The sequence below is a fragment of the Monodon monoceros genome, unplaced genomic scaffold (assembly GCF_005190385.1).
Source record: "Monodon monoceros isolate NGI ecotype Baffin Bay Population unplaced genomic scaffold, NGI_Narwhal_1 Super_Scaffold_10, whole genome shotgun sequence".
Taxonomy (NCBI): Eukaryota; Metazoa; Chordata; class Mammalia; order Artiodactyla; family Monodontidae; genus Monodon; species Monodon monoceros.
This window is the reverse complement of record NW_021703766.1, coordinates 21,854,830-21,877,779: the sequence shown is the minus strand read 5'-3', so window position 1 is coordinate 21,877,779 and position 22,950 is coordinate 21,854,830. Positions and strand designations below refer to the sequence as shown.

General features: G+C 37.0%; 1 pseudogene; it reads right to left on the bottom strand.

Annotated features, from left to right (window-relative positions):
• Positions 1-1,487: 1,487 nt before the first annotated feature.
• LOC114902931 overlaps positions 1,488-22,950 on the bottom strand; it is a 65,885-nt pseudogene continuing 44,422 nt past the window's right edge.

Here is a 22,950-nt window from a genome sequence, read left to right as displayed (position 1 = left end):
TAAAATCTGTATTCCTCACTAGACTGAAGGCTCCAGGAACACTTCTTTCATATTAATCCTTATATCCCCTGTGCTTACATAATATCCAACAAGAGGAGACATTTAATTAATACCTATTGAATAATCATTATTTAGTGCCTCTGACCCTTTATTTCCTCATCTATATAACAGGGATAAAAATGCCTATCTCATAGAGTGATTATAGGAATTAAACAACTTCATACATTCATGCATGTTTGTGTGTGTGTGTGTGTGTGTGTGTGTGTCTGTACTTAGAACAATGGCTAATACATCATACGTTCTATATAGGGTCTGGCTTTTGGTAGCAGTCATAGCAGTACGACTAAATCTAATTTTGTGAGGATTAAGGCAGACAGTAGATTGAGGAGGGTGTCTGGCATATGATAGTGCTACTTTTAAAAATTTTGTTATGCTCAGTCTATTATTTCATATAAATGTCATAGCATATGCTCTAGTAATTAAACCTCTTAGTATTAATTTGTAGTCCCAACCTTGGATTGCAATATTCTTAAGAGGTCCAGGAAAATAAAGAGTATTCTTCATTTAACAGCAGCCTGCACATATAATTACTAGAAGAAATGCAGAATTAAGCTTTAATTAAGGCCCACATGAGACTGCTTGGTGAATGTGTCTAGGTGGTAATATTGTGCATCTGTAAACCATAACGTCTAGGGTTTAGTATTTCCCCTTCCATCAATGTTTTTTTTTTCAAGTATCACAATGTTTATTGATAGATACAAGTATATAAAATCAGGGCATGAACATGACTTGATAAATTAAGTAGGCTTAATTTCAATACTATAATACAAGGGACCAATTCAAATTCTCACCATTAGTTTCACACTCACAAAGACCACTTCAAGGGCACTTACAATCTCTCAAAATTTATCAGTTTTGTGCAAGTAAACCATGTTTCTTTTAAAAAGACTTGTGCACTTGCTCAGGCTCAAGGATATTAAAATCTAGCACATAAAACCCATTACTAGAGGTAGAAATACTGGCAATATACTATTACGCAATCATCAATTACAGTTAAGAATTTTTCTGTAACAACCAAATGGATAAGTAAATATTGCAACAACCCAAGTATTACTAAGCAAAGTGCATTTCTACAGTATTCAGTGTTGCTATTCAGTTTTCTAACTTAAAACAACCTATGATAACTGGCAGCAAAGAAGGTCCCTGCAATAGACTGCCTCTGCTTGAGAACTTATGATGTAATTATTGCATGCTGCTAATATACTATCTAAACATTAAAGATACTCCTAAAATATTTGATGGTAGACTATGATTAAGACATTACACTGCAAAAAAACTTATGCAGAAGGAAATCCTAACTGACACGCTTCTGCTTTAAATATTGTGCAAACATTACAGCAGAATGAATTTTCGCAGTGGTTAGGTCAAATGCAGTTATGTCATAGTAATGGTACGTTTTGCACAATTTAAGGCTTTAGCTGATTCTTTTAATCAGCTTCTTCCTCTGATTCTTCTTCTTCAGCAGTTTCTAGCCAGGTTAGTCACTGATTCACCTGGAACAAAGCCTTGCCTTTCCCTGGGAGCTCTTGGGTTATATCTTCTTTCCAAGCCAAGAAACCTTCTTCAATAATTTCCATGTCATAGAAGTGAACAAAAAAGCAAAGTAACATGCCTTTTGGGAAGTTGCTATTGTAGCAGTGCACCTGAAGAGCACAGAGGGCACTGACTTGTAGATCAATGTGATCATGAAGGAATTTCTGCATTACTGGCTTGAAGGAAAGAAGCAGTTGTTTTTCCTGCTCTGTTCTTTGGAAGGAGCAGAGGAAGAATCTCTTTCATCACTGGGTGGGTTTACTTCACTAGAAATGTACTGTAAGAAGCTAGTCACTAAGATGTTCACAAATCCTTTACCTACATGAAGTTTGGGAGAGATGTTATCTTTAATCCACTTATATATGGTTTGAGGGGATGATCCAACTTTATTTGCTTTAACAGTGCCTTCTCCAATTTGAGGAGTGGGAATAAGAAACTCAGTCCGTTTCCTCCCAAGATCTCCAACATGTGGTCCTTATTCTGATCAATTTCTGGGAGCATTTTCTGCATATTAACCTTGCTTTGTTGGAAAAGCTCTGTTAACCACTCTCAATCTTATAATTTAGCTAATTGCTGAAGACAAACTAAGAAGAGAGGAAAATGGGTGCCACTTTCCAGTGGTTGAGCTAGTTCTGAAATGCTCACCAGCTCCGAAATGATAGCATGAGCTTCAAACTGTGCTAAATATGATTTCACCAAGGGGATATCAATCTCCAGTTTGGGGCACTGGTCCAATACACTCAGGAAAGACTGCATGAAGTTGTCACTTGTGGCCATCCCTTCCTGTTTGAGTAAACTGATCAAAGAACTTGCTTTTTCTTTATCTTCATCGCTTCTATCTAGTGACAGGATGATTACTTTGCTTAATATCTCAGGGAGAAAGTGTTTAGAAGCCCTCATCTCTCTTACACCATTGGCAGCTTCGTTTGCATTTCCACTATTCAGATACTTGGTTACAACAGTTTTGGTTAGTTTAAGCAGTTCTTCCTTTGATGGTGGTGGCTTTTTACTGGTCTTGGCAGGCTTTTCCTGAATAAGTGGTGGATTAGTTTTGAGACCAAGCTGAGGTGTCTGTCCCAGAGGTGGTATTTGAGTGTGTGGTGGTTGTGCACTAGAAGGAATCATAGTTATCTGGGGCTGAAGCTTTGGAACTTGATTTTTATTCATTAGGAAAGACTGAGCAGGCCTCAGGCTAATCTCATCTGCATTAAGCTGTCCTTTCTTAGGAAACTGAGGTGGCATATCCTTCAACTGTCCTTGCAGCTGGGATAAAATTCCCTGACTCTGGTTATGGTAGAGCTGGCTTAGCCCCTGGCTTTTCATAAACCTGCCTCCCATCTCCCCAAACTGTGATTGTGTGGGAGGTATGATATGTCCCCCATGGCCACTGAAGAGTTGATCTGAACGATGACGCCCCATAGTGGGTGAAAATCTATCCTGGATAACTCCTGGACCAGTACCAATTCTGCTACCTGGCATTTGTCCAAACATATCAGCAAGTCCTCCAAGTGGGTCCCTATCCATTGTCATCCTGGGTGGCATGAACGGTTCCTCCAGAAAGAAGTCACTTCTCATCCCTTGAGCCATAGGAGCAGGAATAAACACTCCTAGATCTTTTACCGCATCTTGACGGATTTGATTGATCATCTTTGGTCCATTGTCAAGAAAAGCCTTGTGAGGAACCCAATGGTGTTCTTTCAACTCTGTGGTATGCTGCAGCAGGAAACGAATCCTCACCAGCAATTCCTTACTTAACATCAAGGAGCACATTTGGGCAAAGTACTTGATCCATTAAGGACTTGGCTCTTTCTTGGTCTAATCTAGGTTCCACTGTCCTCATTATCTGACAGAGGCACTCCAAATCCTCTTCCATATCTTTGAGTTGGAGTCTCTTCTTTTTTTCCAAAAGTGTTTTGGAAGGATAGATTCATAAATAAGATCAAGCTTTCCAAGTTCTCCAACGAATCTGATGTTCCCTAACATCTTGATCTTAGCAATGGCTCTCTGTTCCTCCTCCTCGGGGAGGAGGGGATTTTCACGCTTATCATAGATATCAACATTTCTGGTTCGGTTTTCAAATTCATCTTGTAATTTGGAAATTCAGAGGCGTCTGAATGTTGTGCTTTGCTTCTGTCCTGGTTGACCCTCTGCTGCTGGGCCATCGAAGTTTGGTTCATCTTCTGCCAATCGCAGACATAGCTGAGCATACAGTGAGCTATACTTTGGCTCTTCTAGGGCTTTGTCCACAATCAGCAGTATGATCCCTTTAAGGATGAGTTTAGACTCTACACCCACAATGAGGAGCTCAAGGCAAAGCTTGTCAAACTTCTCAGGAGTAAGCTTACTTAGTATGCCTCTTACTTTCCTGAAGATTGCATCATGTCGTTCTTTTTCATTTGCACAGTTGTTTGCTACGGAGTTGTCACCTCGTCTAGTGTTTCCTGCAGGAATCCATTTCTGCGCGTTTTTGCCCTGGGGATTTCCCCAGGAACTCACTGTTGCCAGCAGTCTTGAGATAGTGCTGAGGTGCACCCCGGCTTCCTCCTCCGCCAGAAGAAGCACTGAAACGAGAAGTACCGCCTTCTGCAATCTCACTCTTCACTTCGGCAGCTTGACAATGAAGAATCTTCAAAAGAATAATATTAATGGATGGGGTGGGAAGGGAAGGAGATGGGAGAAATGAAATACCTTCACCGAGAACTCAGCATTTGCCACTGCAGCTGCCTCCTCAGGATCTGGTCATCGGGGACGGGGAAGGGAGGGGGAGGGGAACGGAAAAGAAAAAAGGCGGAGGGAAGGGGGAGGAAGGAGTCGCCCCTTCCAGCAATGTTATGTGATTTAAGAAGGCATTTGAGTTTCTGTAGTTTTATTTGTCTAATGAGAGGTAGGACTGGTGATTACTTCCTAAATTTGGGCCAGTCATGAAAATCTGTCCCCATAACTGATTCTTCTTTAGCCCCCTCTGCAGAGACATACACTGTTAATCAGCTTATTGTACTTTCCTTTTCCTTTCATTGTCTTTACTCCTTCCATCTGAAGTGTAGTTGTAATAAAGTCAGTCGAGCCTCCTGCAGGCTAATGTGGACTGGGAAATAATGGGTTACACCTATAAAGCCTCTCTAGCTTGCAAATGATAAGAATCCGTAGTGACTATCCAGTCCATCCAACATTAAAATAGAAATCTAATAGTATAAAATGGTTGTAAAGATAACCCAACGTCCCAGGCAAGGATTTAAAACGCTTTTTTTTTTTTTTTTTTTAAGTAGAGTTGATTTACAATGTTGTGTTAGTTTCTGGTATATGGAAAAGTGATTCAGATATACATAAACACACACACATACATATATGATTCAGATATATATACACACATATACATATACACACATACATATTCATATATATTTTCTTTTTCATATTCTTTTCCATTATGGCTTATTACAGGATATTAAATATGGTTCCCTGTGCTATACAGTAGAACCTTGTTTAAAAAGCCTTTTTTAAAAAGCTGATGTTAACCCTCAAGAGGGAGCCATCTACAACTCAGTATAAAGGACTTAGTTGCCACAATAACCCTTTGTTCTGGACAAAAGTCTGATATGTTCACTGATTTCTACAATCAAAAGATGACTACATGGTGAAATTAGGCTGATTTTCCTTACTGAGGCCCAATGGTCAGTAAGTGGTCAGAATGGCCAGTAGGGATATGGAGATCCTATGGGTCACAGGCAGGAGTGGAGGTACCACCAAATTGCAGCTCAGATTATCACCAAGAGAAAAGTTAATGGCTTTTAATCAAGAAAGCCAAGATAAGTGGGCTTTCAAAGAAAGGGAAGCAAGAAATTGGAGACCTGTGGAGGACATAAAAGAAAGGGGAGTAGCTGGAGAAGGATTACTGTGCACATTTCATATTTAACACTCGATAATGCCTCTGCCTGTGGGTAAAAGCTAAATAAATTAGAAAATGTTAGTAGGATTTATTGTGCATCATGCAAATAAAAAGGTTGGAATTCAGTCTGATGTGAGTTACTTTGAATTCTGAAACCACAATTTAATAGCTGCGTGCTCTTTGTCTGCTTACTTAAGCTTGATAAGCTTCCACAGTCTCTACTTCTAAAGTAACAGGGAAATGCCTATGTTACAGATTTCTTTTGGCTTTCTTTGAATTACTAAATGGCACAGAACAGATCTAAATAATGCTATTTCTCTTTTCTGTCCCCTTCTTTCTTTCATCTGAATGGCATTGTGTTTGTACAATTCTGTAGTTAGCATGATCAAACCTTCTGCAGATTTCACACTGCACACTTAGGAATACAAAACAAATTAAAGAGAAGAATGTGACAAAATTGCAATGGTGAGTGAGTGTGTGTGTGTGTGTGTCTTGTAAAAGTTGAAGGTATTGATTAAAAAGTCTCCATTTCTTAAATTATTTCTGGCTCAATTTTCTAGACTTTCAGGTACTTTTAAGATCTTTTTTATTCTTAGGAATAAAACATTCATTTTTGCATACAAATAACTAGCTGGAGATAGAAGAATAGAGAAATATACTCAGTAGGAATTAGTAACTTTAAGATAGTAATGAGCATAACATAACTATCTTCATCACTTTCATATACACTGCCTTCTTACACACCCACAATAATCAGGTGAGATAGGTAATTACTAGTCATACTTCACAGACAGAGATTATAAGACTCATCTTAAGGTCACAGAGCAAAAAGTTGCAGGCTCTCTAGATCTCACCTTTTCATATAATATTGCTGCTGCCAAATGCAACAATATTTTCTTGTGTAAAAAGATCACATTTTAATTTCCCCTGATGTTACGAAAACACAAGTACTAGAGAGGAATGTGCTTGACATTAAAACCACTGAAAACAAACTAAGCACTCTTTTTACGGAATCTTTCCAATTTAGGAAAGCCCATAACTATAAACAAAGAAAGTACCATACAGAAGAGAATGAGATAACAGTTACTATCTAGGAAATATTATCCAAAGTCTACGTGAATAGGCCTTCAGTCCCAGACATTTAAAGTCTACTAGTTGTGGGCCTAACAGCAGTATACCCAAATGATAGAGTATCCAGGACAGTATGATGATACCTGCTTTAAAAGAAGTCATTTCCAAATCATTGAACCTTGAACAATGAAAGGTGAGCACTACTGGCATACCTGTAAGACTGAACAAACCCAGAACACAGTATACATGGATCAGATCTTTGCTATCTATAAATATTACATAAGCATTCAGTATTGGACAGCTCTGGGCTTTCTGAGTATAGGCATTGTTCTTCAAGATAGGCATATGTAATACCATGTAGTATACAGAAAAAAAAATTAATTGGGAAAGGAAGACCTTAATCCCAGCTGATTAATTCGCTCTGAAAAGTTATCTATGGTCTCTGAACTGTCATTTACCTGAGATCAAAATCTCTGACCTGCCTACATCACAGAATACTTAGGAATTATCATAGAACTAAAATACCCCATATTGTGTAAAGAACAGACAGATTATAAGGAGGTGTTATTCTCAATACAAATTTAAAACTTCCTGTTGTTTCAATCCATCTAGCTCATTATATGTGAAACTTCTTTTAAATACTAATTAATTTTATTATATTTATTTTTTTTAATTTGGAGCTCATGAATTACTTTCTTAATATTTTTATAGAGCAGGCTCTTATTAGTTATCTATTTTATACATATTATAATGTATGCCAATTCCAATCTCCCCATTCATCCCACCACCACCAAGCCGCACCCCACTTCCCCCCATTTCTGTCCATACTTTTGTTCTCTACATCAGTGTCTCTGCCTTGAAAACTGGTTCATCTGTACCATTTTTCTAGATTCCACATATATGCGTTAATATACGATATGTGTTTTTCTCTTTCTGACTTAGTTCACTCTGTAGGACAGTCTCTAGGTACATCCATGTCTCTGCAAATGACCAATTTCGTCCCTTTTATGGCTGAGTAATATTTCATTTTATATATGTAGCACATCTTCTTTATCCATTTGTCTTTTGATGGGCATTTAGGTTGCTTCCATGACCTGGTTATTGAAAATAGTGCTGCAATGAACACTGGGGTGCATGTGTCTTTTTGAATTATGGTTTTCTCTGTGTATATGCCCAGTCGTGGGATTGCTGGGTCATATGACAATTCTATTTTTAGGTTTTTAAAAACCCTCCATAATGTTCTCCAGAGTAGCTGTATCAATTTACATTCCCACCAACTGTGTAGGAGGGTTACCTTTTCTCCACACGCTCTCCAGCATTTGTGGTTTGTAGATTTTCTAATGATGCCCATTCTAACCGGGGTGAGGTGATACCTCATTGTAGTGTTCATTTGCATTTCTCTAATAATTAGTGTTGTTGAGCATCTTTTCATGTGCCTCTTGGCCATCTGTATGTCTTCTTTGGAGAAATGCCTATCTAGGTCTTCTGCCCATTTTTTGATTGGTTTGTTTGTTTTTTTAATATTGAGCTGCATGTGCTGTTTATATATTTTGGAGATTAATCCTTTGTCCATTGATTCGTTTGCAAATATTTTCTCCCATTCTGAGGGTTGTCTTTTTTGCTTTGTTTATAGTCTCCTTTGCTGTGCAAAAGGTTTAGAGTTTCATTAGATCCCATTTGTTTATTTTTGTTTTTATTTCCATTACTCTAGGAGGTGGATAAAAAAGATATTGCTGTGATTTATGTCAAAGAGTGTTCTATGTTTTCCTCTAAGAGTTTGGTAGTGTCTGGTCTTACATTTAGGTCTTCAATCCATTTTGAGTTTATTTTTGTGTATGGTGTAAGGGAATGTTCTAATTTCATTCTTTTACAGGTAGCTGACCAGTTTCCCCAGCACCACTTACTGAAGAGACTGTCTTTTCTCCATTGTATATCCTTGCCTCCTTTGCCATAGATTAGTTGACCATAGGTACATGGGTTTATCTCTGGGCTTTCTATCCTGTTCCATTGATCTACATTTCTGTTTTTGTTCCAGTACCATATTGTCTTGATTACTGTAGCCTTGTAGTAGAGTCTGAAGTCAGGGAGTCTGATTCCTCCAGCTCCATTTTTTTTCCCTCAAGATTGCTTTGCTACTAGGCATCTCTTGTGTCTCCACACAAACTTTAAGATTTTTTGTTCTAGTTCTGTACGAACTGCCCCTGATAAGTTCATAGGGATTGCATTGAACCTGTAGATTGCTTTGGGTAGTATAGCCATTTTCACAATATTAATTCATCCAATCCAAGAACATGGTATATCTCTCGATCTGTTTGTGTCATCTTTGATTTCTTTCATCAATGTCTTATAGTTTTCTGAGTATATGTCTTTTACCTCCTTAGGTAGGTTTATTCCTAGATATTTTATTCTTTTTGTTGCAATGGTGAATGGGAGTGTTTCCTTAATTTCTCTTTCAGATTTTTCATTAGTATATAGGAATGCAAGAGATTTCTGTATATTAATTTTGTATCCTGCAACTTTACCAAATTCATTGATAAGCTCTAGTAGTTTTCTGGTGGCATCTTTAGGATTATCTATGTATAGTATCATGTCATCCGCAAACAGTGACGGTTTTACTTCTTCTTTTCCAACTTGTATTCCCTTTATTTCTTTTTCTTCTCTGATTGCCATGGACATCCTTGTCTTGTTCCTGATCTTAGAGGAAACGCTTTCAGTTTGTCACCGTTGAGAATGACGCTTGCTGTGGGTTTGTCGTATATAGCCTTTATTATGTTGCGGTAGGTTTCCTCTAGGCCCACTTTCTGGAGTTTTTATCATAAATGGGTGCTGAATTTTCTCAAAAGCTTTTTCTGAATCTATTGAGATGATCATATGGTTTTTATCCTTCAATTTGTTAATATGTTGTATCACATTGATTAGTTTGCATATATTGAAGAATCCTTGCATCCCTGGGATAAATCCCACTTAACCATGGTGTATGATCCTTTTAATGTGTTGCTGGATTCTGTTTGCTAGTATGTTGTTGAGGATTCTTGCATCTACAGTCATCACTGATATTGGTCTGTAATTTTCTTTTTCTGTAGTATGTTTGCCTGGTTTTGGTATCAGGGTGATAGTGGCCTTGTAGAATGAGTTTGAGACTGTTCCTTCCCCTACAATTTTTTGGAAGAGTTTGAGAAGGATGGGTGTTAGCTCTTCTCTAAATGTTTCATAGAATTCCCTGTGAAGCCATCTGGTCCTGGACTTTTGATTGTTGTTTAACCACAGTTTCAATTTCATTACTTGTGATTGGTCTGTTCATATTTTCTATTTCTTCCTGGTTCAGTCTTGAAAGGTTATACCTTTCTAAGAACTGTCCATTTCTTCCAGGTTGTCCACTTTATTGGCTAGAGTTGCTTGTAGCAGTCTCTTAGGATGCTTTGTATTTCTGTGGTGTCTGTTGTAACTTCTATTTTTTCATTTCTAATTTTATTTATTTGAGTGCTCTCCCTCTCTATCTTGAGAGTCTGGCTAAAGTTTATCAATTTTGTTTCTCTTCTCAAAGAACCATCTTTTAGTTTTATTGATCTTTGCTATTGCTTTTCTGTTTCTATTTCATTTATTTCTGCTCTGATCTTTATGATTTCTTTCCTTCTACTAACTTTGGGTTTTGTTTGTTCTTTTTTCTCTAGTTCCTTTAGGTGTAAGGTTAGATTGTTTATTTGAGATATATCTTGTTTCTTGAGGTAGACTGTATTGCTATAAAATTCCTTCTCAGAACCGCTTTTGCTGCATCCCATAGGTTTTGGATCATCGCGTTTATGTTGTCATTTGTCTTTAGGTATTTTTTTATTTCCTCTTTGATTTCTTCAGTTATCTCTTGGTCACTTAGTAATGTATTTTTTTAGCCTTCATGTGTTTTTGTTTTTTACATTTTCTTCCCTGTAATTTATTTCTAATCTCATAGCATGTGGTTGGAAGAGATGCTTGGTATGATTTCAATTTTCTTAAATTTACCGAGGCTTGATTTGTGACCCAAGATGTGATCTATCCTGAAGAATGTGCCGTGTGCACTTGAGAAGAAAGTGTAATGTGCTATTTTCGGATGGAATGTCCTATAAATATCAATTAAATCTATCTGGTCTATTGTGTCATTTAAAGCTTGTGTTTCCTCATTAATTTTCGGTCTGTATGATCTGTCCACTGGTGTATGTGAAGTGTTAAGACCCCCAATATTATTGTGTTATTGTCAATTTCCTCTTTTATAGCTGTTAGCATTTGCCTTATGTATTGAGGTGCTCCTATTTTGGGTGCATATATATTTATAATTTTTATTTCTTCTTCTTGGATTGATCCCTTGATCATTATGTAGTGTCCTTCCTTGTCTCTTGTAACATTCTTTATTTTAAAGCTATTTTATCTGAGTATTGCTACTCCAGCTTTCTTTTTGATTTGCATTTGCATGGAATATCATTTTCCATCCCCTCACTTTCAGTCTGTATGTGTCCCTAGGTCTGAAGTGGGTCTCTTGTAGATAGCATATATATATGAGTCTTGATTTTGTATCCATTCAATGAGACTATGTCTTTTGGTTGGAGCATTTAATCCATTCACATTTAAGGTACTGATCGACATGTATGTTCCTACTACCATTTTCTTAATTGCTTCGGTTTGTTTTTGTAGATCCTTTTCTTCTCTTGTGTTTCCCACATAGAGAAGTTCCTTTAGCATTTGCTGTAGAGCAGATTTGGTGCTGCTGAATTCTCTTAGCTTTTGCTTGTACATAAAGCTTTTGATTTCTCCATCGAATCTGAATGAGATCCTTGCCGGGTAGAGTAATCTTGGTTGTAGGTTCTTCCCTTTCATCACTTTAAATATATCATGCCACTCCCTTCTGGCTTGTAGAGTTTCTGCTGAGAAATCAGCTGTTAACCTTATGGGAGTTCCCTTGTATGTTATTTGTCGTTTTTCCCTTGTTGCTTTTAATAAATTTTCTTTGTCCTTAATTTTTGTCAGTTTGATTACTATGTGTCTCAGTGTGTTTCTCCTTGGTTTCATCTTGCCTGGGACTCTCTGAGCTTCCTGGACATGGGTGGCTATTTCCTTTCCAGTGTTAGGGAAGTTTTCAACTATAATCTTTCCAAATATTTTCTTGGGTCCTTTCTCTCTCTCTTCTCCTTCTGGGACTCCTATAATGCGAATGTTGGTGCATTTAATGTTGTCCCAGAGGTCTCTTAGTCTGTCTTCATTTCTTTTCATTCTTTTTTCTTCATTCTGTTCTGCGGCAGTGAATTCCATCATTCTGTCTTCCAGGTCACTTATGTGTTCTTCTGCTTCAGTTATTCAGCTATTGATTCCTTCTATTGTAGTTTTCATTTCAGTTATTTTATTGTTCTTCTCTATTTGTTTGTTCTTTAATTCTTCTAGGTCTTTGTTCTTTAATTCTTCTAGGTCTTTGTTCTTTAATTCTTCTAGGTCTTTGTTAAACATTTCTTGCATCTTCTCGATCTTTGCCTCCATTCTTTTTCCTTGGTCCTGGATCATCTTCACTATCATTATTCTTTTTCTGGAAGGTTGCCTATCTCCACTTCATTTAGTTGTTTTTCTGGGGTTTTATCTTGTTCCTTCATCTGGTACATAGCCCTCTGCCTTTTCATTTTGTCTATCTTTCTGTGAATGTGGTTTTCATTCCACAGGCTGCGGGATTGTAGTTCTTCTTGCTTCTGCTGTCTGCCCTCTGTTGGATGAGGCTATCTAAGATGCTTGTGCCAGGTACCTGATGGGAGGGTCTGGTGGTGGGTAGTGCTGGGTGTTGCTCTGGTGGGCAGAGCTCAGTAAAAGTTTAATCCACTTGTCTGGTGATGGGTGGGGCTGAGTTCCCTCCCTGTTGGTTGTTTGGCTTGAGGTGACCCAGCACTGGCACCTACAGGCTCTTTGGTGGGGCTAATGGGGGGACTCCAGCCACCCCCCACCTCTGAAGGAGACCCTCCAACACTAGCAGGTACGTCTGCTTCAGTCTCCTATGGGCTCACTGCTTCTTCCCCCTGGGTCCTGATGTGCACACTACTTTCTGTGTGCACTTCAGTAGGGGAGTTTCTGTTTTCCCCAGTACTGTTGAATTCCTGCAATCAAATCCCACTAGCCTTCAAAGTCTGATTCTGTAGGAATTCCTCCTCCCGTTGCTGGAACCCCAGGTTGGGAAGCCTGATGTGGGGCTCAGAACCTTCACTCCAGTGGGTGGACTTCTGTGGTATAAGTGTTCTCCAGTTTGTGAGTCACCCACCCAGCAGATGTGGGATTTGATTTTATTGTGATTGCGTCCTGTTACCATCTCATTGAAGCTTCTCCTTTGTCTTTGGATGTGGGGTATCTTTTTTGGTGAGTTCCAGTGTCTTCCTATTGAATACTGTTCAGCAGTTAGTTGTGATTCCGGTGCTCTCACAACAGGGAGTGAGTGCATGTCCTTCTACTCTGCCATCTTGAGGCAATCTCCTGAAATTTTTGTTTTTAATTGGAGTAAAATTGCTTTACAATTTTGTGTTAGTTTCTGCTGTACAATGAAGTGAATCAGCTATATGTATACTTATATATCCCCTCCCTCTTCGACCTCCGTCCCCCTCTCTCCCCCCATCTAGGTCATCACCGAGCACCAAGCTGAGCTCCCTGTGCAGGTTCCCACTAGCTATCTATTTTACACATGGTAGTGCATTTATATAAAACTTAATCTCCCTATTTGTCCCACCCTCCCCTTCCCCTCCTGTGTCCACATGTCTGTTTTCTACGTCTACATCTCTATTCCTGCCCTACAATTAGGTTCATCTGTACCATTTCTCTAGATTCCACATATATGCGTTAATATATGATATTTGTTTTCCTCTTTCTGGCTTGATTCACTTTGTATGACAGACTCTAGGTCCATCCACATCTCTATAAATGACCCCATTTCATTCCTTTTTATGGCTGAGTAATATTCCATTGTATATATGTACCATTGTTCATTCACTTAGTATATATGTCTTGAACATCTACTCCACTGCAGAAGCTGTGGTACGCCCTTGAAATTTGTTTTTAGTAAAACTGTGTTCAGTAAATAATTCTTAGTATATTTATATTTGCTGCCCAAAAAGTGCAGATACTAAGAGACATTTTTCAGGGCATCTTTTGGGTCATATGTTTAAGGTGAAGGGAGAGTGGGATGGAGAAGGAGACACTAGACCTTTGAGGATAGTGGGAAAGTTTTAATATAGTTATGGAGAATGAGAAAGCAGTAAGATAAGGGGAAGATAAACAAAGCAATGTTGCTAGATTGTTGAGGATCCATTTGGTTTTGGTAACCATTAATTTACAGTCAAATCAATACATTGCTGTGTTCCTGACTCCTATAGACCCTGCCAGTACAGTTTCAGTAAATCAGCTGCAGTACACTGTGTAGAATATATGATCATATGAAGATCTTTAAGATGTCAGAGTATAGTAGTTTAATTGCAAGATGGAGAAGAGAAAGCAGATGAACTGAAGTTGTGTGATGCCAACTGTGTCGATTGCTTTAAACTTTTTTTTCTCTAGATTACTCACAGCAACTCCATGCTGTATGCATTGTTCCATCATTGCTACATATGATATGAAATTCAGGAGAGTTAAGCAACTGGCCCAAGGTCACAAGTGACAAGAGCTAGGAATAGCACCATATTGGCCCCTGTCCTAAATACATGCTATTTTCTCCCTCTGTACTATCTCTCTATAACGGGCATGCCTTATTTTATTCTACAGAGTAAAATCCTGATGTGCACTTTGCCTCAAAATGGCAAGAACACCTATCCTCCAAAATGTTCTTTAGGAGGCAGGGCCTTATCTCTTCAAGGTTTGTGCAAATATATGGTTGATGCCTGCAGTTCTGTTCCACAAAGCATGAAGAAAGTGGGCTTAGTATGGGAGGTTTTGAAGACAGGCATTTTCTATCATTTGCCTCTGCTCTGAAAGGCCCTTGAAATGCCCTGTAGAGCACGAGATTTTGAGCATGACCACATTTTGATAGACCTGCCAGGATACATTAGCTGCAAACACTTCCTCTGGGTTGACCTACTGACCTGATTAGTGGTTTGGCTCAAAATTATCCATCTGGAAGCTGAAGCGTGTCTGCCAAACACAATGGTCAGAGTTTTGGCAGGGTTGAAATTGAGCTGTTCTTTCTAATGATGCCTTGCTAACAGGTTCATTTACCTCCTATGACCACTTCTTGAATGTTATAGTAATGTCATGCTTAGTGGGGTGGAAAACACATAAGCTTTGGAACTGAATAGACTAGAGTTTAGAGTCTGAACTGATTTAACCACTTAATAGTTTGTCAATTACAGTACCACCTTGAGGCCCAGTTTTTTAAATCTGTAAAGTGGGGACAATGATTTCTCTCTTGTGGAGTTGTTTTGAGCATTAGAGATAGTGCCCTGTGGTACAATTAGGAATCATTTATTGAACCTTTATTGTTGAAAGGCATTATGTCACATGCTTTAAAAGATTATCTTATTTCATTTGGAAAATGTAACATTCCTTAAGCATTATTATTATCCCAACTTCAAGAATGAAGAAATAAAGGCTAGATGGGTAAACTTATTTGCCTTATATGACAACCTCACAAGTAGAAAGAATAGAATTTGGTGTTAAAAGAAAGACTCCAGAATTTCTATGATTTGCCACCAGGTGTAACTGCCTCCTAATGCCATTGTTGAACTTGAAATCTCCTGGTTCGGGGGGTTGGCTAGAGATCACCCACCAAAATATCAAATGACAGGGGAAAAAGTTTCAGAAGGGTTTACTAGATATATCGTATTATCATTTAGTACTCAATATTATTGTAAGAATGACAAAGAAATACATTAACTGATCTGCTGCAGTCCTCATCTGCCCTTAATTGTGCTGGGATTCCTATAGGAAGTGTACTGGAGGAATTACCAGAGCTCAGAGAGATTTACCATTCACTAGGCAAACATTTTGCAGAAGTCTCTATTGATGTTCATTATCTTTAAAGCATGTCCCTTTGGTGGTAGATGAATTAAATACGGGAAGCTGTGTTTAAAGTATACATTTTATACTGAAACAACATTTTCCAAAAGGAAACACAGACCTATTTGGGGAGTGTGTGTGTGTGTGTGTGCCTGCGTGTGTGCACAGGTGTGTACATTTTGTGTGGTGCTCTTGGTTTGCCTAATAAGGGAGTCTGTCTGCTAAGACTTGTCCTCTTTAAGATGTACTGTAATAAAGATTCTGCTTTGGACAAATTGAGCCAAGAATATGAACAAAATGAATAAAATGTCATAGTTAATGTAGCATATTTCCAGAGGTATCAAAAGAAGCACCAAAGGCATTAAGTGACTGGAAGTATTCTCTGTAAACTTACTATAAAGAGATTTCAAGTCTAAACTCCTTTGACAATCTATCAGGAACTTGACTTAACCCGCCTCTAATTTTAAGTAAATATTTTCAGTGGATGCCAAGTATTATGTCCCCCTTTTTTGAAAAAAGAAACATCAGGATGAAGACTTCAGCTGTGTTTGGCAAATGAACACTATCTTACTCAGAAATGCACCCAGCACTGCCACTGACGTGATGCATTTATAACCTTGAACAAACCATCTAACCCAGGGCACTGGGAATGAAGCACTTATTTGTCAATTGAGGGGTTTTAATTACATGATTGAAGGAGAAAAATTATAAAGGAAAAACAGTTTTGATGATTTGAGGCTCAGATCTCAGCACTACTGCTTCCTACATGTATCCCCATCATAAAAAAGAAAACTTTTATAATTAGAGTGATGTGAAGGTGAGTTCACATAACACATATCATGACTTGACAAAACATAAGTAATCAATAAATACCACTTCTCTTTCTTTTAATATCTCACCCTCCACAATTTCACAATTTTATAATTCTAAACCTAGGGAACCAGAAATCTTGATTTTCATGGGAAAGTCACTTAAATTCCTTGGGTCTCACTTTCAACATAAATATAATGAAGAAAATTAGATCAAGATTGTGAAAGAGGTTTCAATCCCTCTCATGCATTGGTAATGGCCTTCTGGAACATTCTGTTGAAAACTTTTAAGGCTATAGGAAAAAATGCTGTTATTAATAAGTCGGCCAAGATACAGGCATGCCACATACACTCCATCCTGGGATAGTGATTTATACTACTCTCGCCAGACTTTAAAGTAAAGGGTTGTGGAACTTGTTGAAGCTTGCCACTGGAAATCGAGTTTAAAAGAAAAATGATGTATTGCTTTAGTCGTAGCACAGTGGCAAGATGATATCATAAACAGATATTAAACAAGACACATATAATGCACTGGAGCCTGTGCTAGGGTTAGTGAGAGACGTAAATTTGAGAAAACATCCTGTCTTCCAAGAACAAACTACTATTTACTAAGGCTTAATTAACGGGCCTATAGATTTTTACAGGAGTCTCAGTATTAAAGCACCAGTGATGGTCATGAGTATCCTCACGCTTACAGAATAAATTTGCAAGCACACTAGAAAGAATATGTCTACTAATTATACAATTAACTATATTTAGATTCAATAAGCATTTTCATGTGCCTGACACTGGGTTAAACTTAACACCTCATTTAACCTCACTATAAATGATGAATTAGGTAATACTGTGAATTAATGTGTTTATAAACTAAAGCTTAGAAAGGTAGAGGCATGGGTCCAAGGTCATACAGTATACATTGGAGCAAAGACTTGAAGCAAGTCCTGCTTGCCTGTAAGTTGGTTGTTTTCATACACAGTTTAAAATTCCATCTTATTAAAATGTCATGGACTGATCTGTGATAGAAGGGCATAAATATGCATCACAGCTACCCAGTCAATGGCTGAAAGAGTACTTTTCCCTCTGATTTTTTTAGCCTCTCAATAAAAATGAAACAAAGTAAAAATGTATCTCCAACATTACTTTGAAAATTTAAAATTTAACAAGAAATATATTTTAGGTATCTAAATTAAAAGTGAAAAGGAATCCAGAGAGATCTAAGCAAGTCTCTTAATTTCATAACTGGGGAAAAAACAAACACAACAAAAGTAAAACTTTCAAAAGTTATCAAAAGCTAGTCAACTGGCTCTTTTTCTGAGCTCCTTCAATTTCACCATACTACTAGACTGTTGATGAATTCATTTACAACCTGAGTGAGAGATGAATGCATTGAGAATTTCTAGTTCTGTAAGAACTGGGACTTATCTAGTTTCCATTCCCAGGACTTGGCACATTGGACAAAAAAAAAAAAGGAGAACAAAGAGAAGAATTGCATAGGTCAAATTAATTTGAGTTTTGCCTTGAAGGGTATCTGGGAAGAAAGTAAACAAAACAAACAAAAACATACAATTAAAACAGCAACAAAAAACCCTCAAAAACCACAAATAAGTTAGGGCAGAATATGTTAAAGGAGAGAAGCCAAGATAGAAGCATATATGGCTATTAAATATCCATGGCCACAGGAGCTGAGAGCACTCATTGTGGAGTGTACTACAAAGTGAGTCCGTGCAAATTAAAGAATTCAATGGAGAATATTAAAACAGCAGCAATACCATTAGAGCAAAGAAGTCACATTTAAAACATTGTCTGCCCCCTGGACAAGTAATCAGCACAAAGACACAGCATTAATTCATCTGATAAATGAAACTGTGAGCTTCTAACTTGTCCTAGGAACTTTGCTTGGTGCTGTGTATATGATGGTGAATCAAACAGATTTATGTGCAGAGAACTTGACTGAGATCCTATCTCTACACTCATCGGGCTAGACTTTGTCTCAAATATAACAGAGATATTAAGTTTCTACAATTAGGGCCAGATTATCAGGACTGTTTACTGTATAGTGAGCCCTCAGAGTTTTAAAACAGTGGTCTTGATCAGCCCAGACTAGAGTCACAGGATTGAGGCCTCACTAGTCTATGCTAAGGGCCTGGGAGCCCCATCAGGAAGAGAAATCAAGGGTAAGAGATCATAAGATACTAACAATGCAGTAGTATATTTATTACTCTATTATAAAATAGTCATTCTGAGTTGTTGCTGTCATAAACTGAACTTAATGAAATGTTTCTGAGTTCTAATGTTTAATTAGAGTCTGGTTCTGTATTAGTGTATGAAATGAACTTTATGCTCACATAAGGATCTCAAATAATGTGTAATCATCCAAGGAATTGAATTCTCCATGATAAAATAAAAATGGTCATTTCAGTTATAATATGGATCTTAGATCTGGATTAGAGATCACTTTGTTCAACTCCATCATTTTACCATGAAACATCCGAAGAATATGGAAGGTAGAGGGCTTGTTTAAGGTCACATAACTACTTGGAGGGGCAAGGATCTTATTCTCCTGGTTTTCTAAATGAACTTTTCCATCAGACACCATTACATATGTCAAAACCATCACTATTTTCTCATTTTCCAAGATCAAAATGAGACATACTTTAATCCTCCATTTCCCTCTTTCCCTCTAGCTCTTCACTTGACTAATTTACTAAGAATCAAAACCATCAATGTCTCCCTCATACAGATTTTGTTCCCCCTTGTCTTAACAATATTAATAATATCAAAACAACCCTAGCTACTACTACCTCTTTTTCTCTTCAATCCAGTAAAAATACTTTTATCACTAGGGACAGGGTGGCTTCCTAAAGAAAAATGGGGCAATTCCCTGAGAATATGAGAGAAACAATCTTAGGCAGGAAAAGAACAATATTTGGAACTATAACATATTTGCAAAATCAATTTTCCTGACATACATCTCTAATCATATAATTTGCCTACTCCACAACTTTCAACATCTTCTAATTGCCAAAGAAATTAAGTTGTAATTTATCATTCTGCTATTTAAGGACTCCCCAACATTGACTGATCTATCTTTTGAGCTATTTCCCCTATTTTGCCCCATAGCTCTAAAATCTATACTGTGATTTGACTGCGTGGTCTTCAAGTTTGTTACCCATAATGTCCAACTTTACACATTGAACACTGAAAGTAGTCAATATTCATGCAGTTAAATAAACAGAAGAAAAGAGCTGATGATTCTGCCAGAGTTTATATCCCATTATAAATTAACACAGAAACATCACAATTTGTTAGATTGTTTTTCAGAGTTGGTCTAGGGATGCATTGCCTCTATGTGAATAATTAGTGGTTCTCAGTTTGCAAAACTGAGGGCCAAGATCTTGATCACAAGTTGCACCATTAGTGTGAAGAGACTCATTAGTCATAGCCTAAGGCTGCCCCTCATATTCTGCATGCCACCTTGCCCTCAGTAGGTACACAAGCATTATTAATATTTGTAGTGGTCAGGGCAATGTACTTTGCAGCTGGAAGACCAGGGTTAGAGTTTCAATTTTGATAGCCAGTAGATATGTAATGTTTGAAATGTGATATCTGTAAGGGAAATTCTCCATAGCTGAAGAATAAAAGGTTGGACACAATTGCCTCTATGTTTTCTTTAATTCTGTAATCTTATTACAATAATTACAAATTTAAAGTAATATTCAAACTCAAACATGCTTTCTAACTGGAGAGTATTATTGGGGAAGGACCCTTGAAAAATGTCAAAACTAGCTTTCTTTTAACATGGTAGTTCACTGATACAGGAATATATAAACTAGAATTGGCATATCTCTTTGGTGACACAAACCTGGTTTAAATAGAAAAATAATTACCTAACCTAACCTCTTCATGAAAAATTGTGTAGAAGAAATTAAAAGACATGGATAAAAATAACCAACATATAGTAGACATAGTAGCTTCCCCTTAACTACCTCTGCTTTCTCTCTCTCCCTCTCTCTCTTGCTCTCTTTTTCTCTGTCTAGGGATCATATATTTCACATATGAAGTATGATTTCCTATAAGATTCAAAAAGTATTTTCCTGACATAAGTGTAAGAACTCATGCAAAGCAGATATGAAAGATGGCAGAAGTGAAAGGTGCTTGGTAACTTGGTAACTGGTAATCCTTTTCAACGTATGTTGACCCAGACTTTTATCACTAAAAAATACTACAAGAATTTAAAATATGAGTGCCTGTTACTTGTTTTCCAGATACAAGGGCTGTACTGAAAAAAAAAATTAAAGAGCACACACTGATAATTTGATTTCTCTTTGAGATGTGTGCTGTATTAATCTCCCAATGCTCAAAATTTTCTGATTGTCACACTGCGTAGACAAATGAAAATATTTGTTTGTTTGTTTTCCTTGGGAGAAAATACAAATGAAAAACATTTCTTCTAGAGGAACTTGGGCATGGGATCAGGGGTGGGTAAAATTGGACCATACTGGCACTTCATAAAAACAAATCTCTGAGTAACTATACAGTGATAGCCAATAGCTCATGCTATTTTGGATGCTCTAAAATAGTAGCTCTTTTCTTATTGACTTGAAATGGATAGTGTTAGTTTACACACAATTCAATGGCAACATATAGAGGGCTTCTTTAACTCAGGGCTGTACCTTGCCAATAGAAGTATTAATTGAGATTTTTCCCCAAAATCTGTAAATGATGTTCCCACGTTCACTTAATACCACAGCTTAACAACATATTAATGAATTTATTCCTATACTATGTGCATTTACACACACACATACACACACACATATATTCTCTCTCTATATGTATATATATTTATTTATACATACAGAAACATGCATACATACTTATTGCTGTGGTTAAATACTTTATGTTGTATTATAACTCTATTATCACTCTAAATCATGTGTGTATCTGCATTAAAGTAACGAATTTGTTCATATACTGTGTGTATACACATATGTGGTAAGTAGATACATTGCTCATTTTATATCAGTGAAAAGATACTTAGCATTAGATGCAGTAGGAAAATCACACTAAATGATGATTTTTATTAATTAGATAACCGTCTAACTTCAGTTGTACCTTATCATTAAAATTATCTTCAAGGAAACAAGTTTAGAAAGTTAACAGGTAAATCTAATTACAGTGGACTGCTTCCTGGTACTGTTTTGGGTTAGCATAATGGTTGATTTCTCTACCATGCAAATAAATCATTAAAATCATCAATACCATTTTATAACATATTAATGAAAATAAAGAATAATCTCTGTAGTAGTTTTGTTGAGGAAAAATACAAATACAGGTGAAATATAAAACTAAATTACACAAACATTTTTACTATTAAACAAAATGGTCAGTTTTAGCAAAAGTACATCATCAAGCATATTAAGTTATAGATATCACAATTTTATTGATTATGTTTTTTATAAACTTTTAATTTAGAGTAGTTTTAGATTTGGAGAAAATCTGTGACGATTGTTTAGGGAGTTTCCATATGACTCACATCCAGTTTCCCCTATAATTAATGATTCACATGGCACATTTTTACAATTAATAAACCAATACTGATACATTATCATCAACTAAATTTGGGGTATTATTCAGACTTCTTTAATCTTTACCTATTTTTTTTTCCTGTCCCAGGATTACATCCAGATTGCCATATTACATTTACTAGTCATGTATCTTTAGATTCCCTTAACTGTGGGAGTTTTACAGACTTTCCTTGTTTATGATGACCTTGACAGTTTTAAGAAATAATGGTCAGATATTTTGTAAACTGTACCTCAGCTGGGATTTGTCTTTTATTTTTCAAGGTTATAGTGGGATTATGTGATTTTGTGAGGAAGACCAGAAATAAAGTGCCCTATTCTTCACATCATATCAAGGGTACTTACTACTGACATGACTTATCACTATTGATGTTAACCTTGACACCTGGCTGAGGTAGCATTTACCAGTTTTCTCCACTGTGAAGTTACTCTTGTTGAACCCTTTCACATTGTAGTCTTTGGAAAGAAATCAATCCTTGAGGCACAGCCCACCTCCCTGATGGCAAAGCATCTGCATAAATTATCTGAAATTATGGATGATAGATTTTTCTATTCTCTATTTGTTTATTCAATGACTTATTAACATCAGAATGAATTCATGGATACTTACTTTATACTTTGGGTTATAATCCAATAAAATTTTATTTATTTTGTTGCTCAAATTGTTCCAGCTGTGGTCACTGAGAGCTTTTCCAATTGGTTCCTGTGTCCCTTTGACATATTCCCATTATTGTGCGTGCTTATTTGTTTTAAGTACTATTTCATTTTCTGCACTGCAAGATACTCAAGGCCTCTTTTCTGTATATCCTACCCTAGTCCTAGATTCAGCCAAATCTCCAAGAAGGCCTGGTTCCTCTTATTGTAAGAATCATATTAGAAGCCAAGATCTAAATACTAGGTGTGCTTGTAGCTACTGAGGTGTTAATGTTTCAAGACGCTTCAAGCTGAAAGAACAAGAAATATGTGTTTATATTAACCTATATGTATATACATATCTATAAATATTTCTATATGTAACCAATTCTAT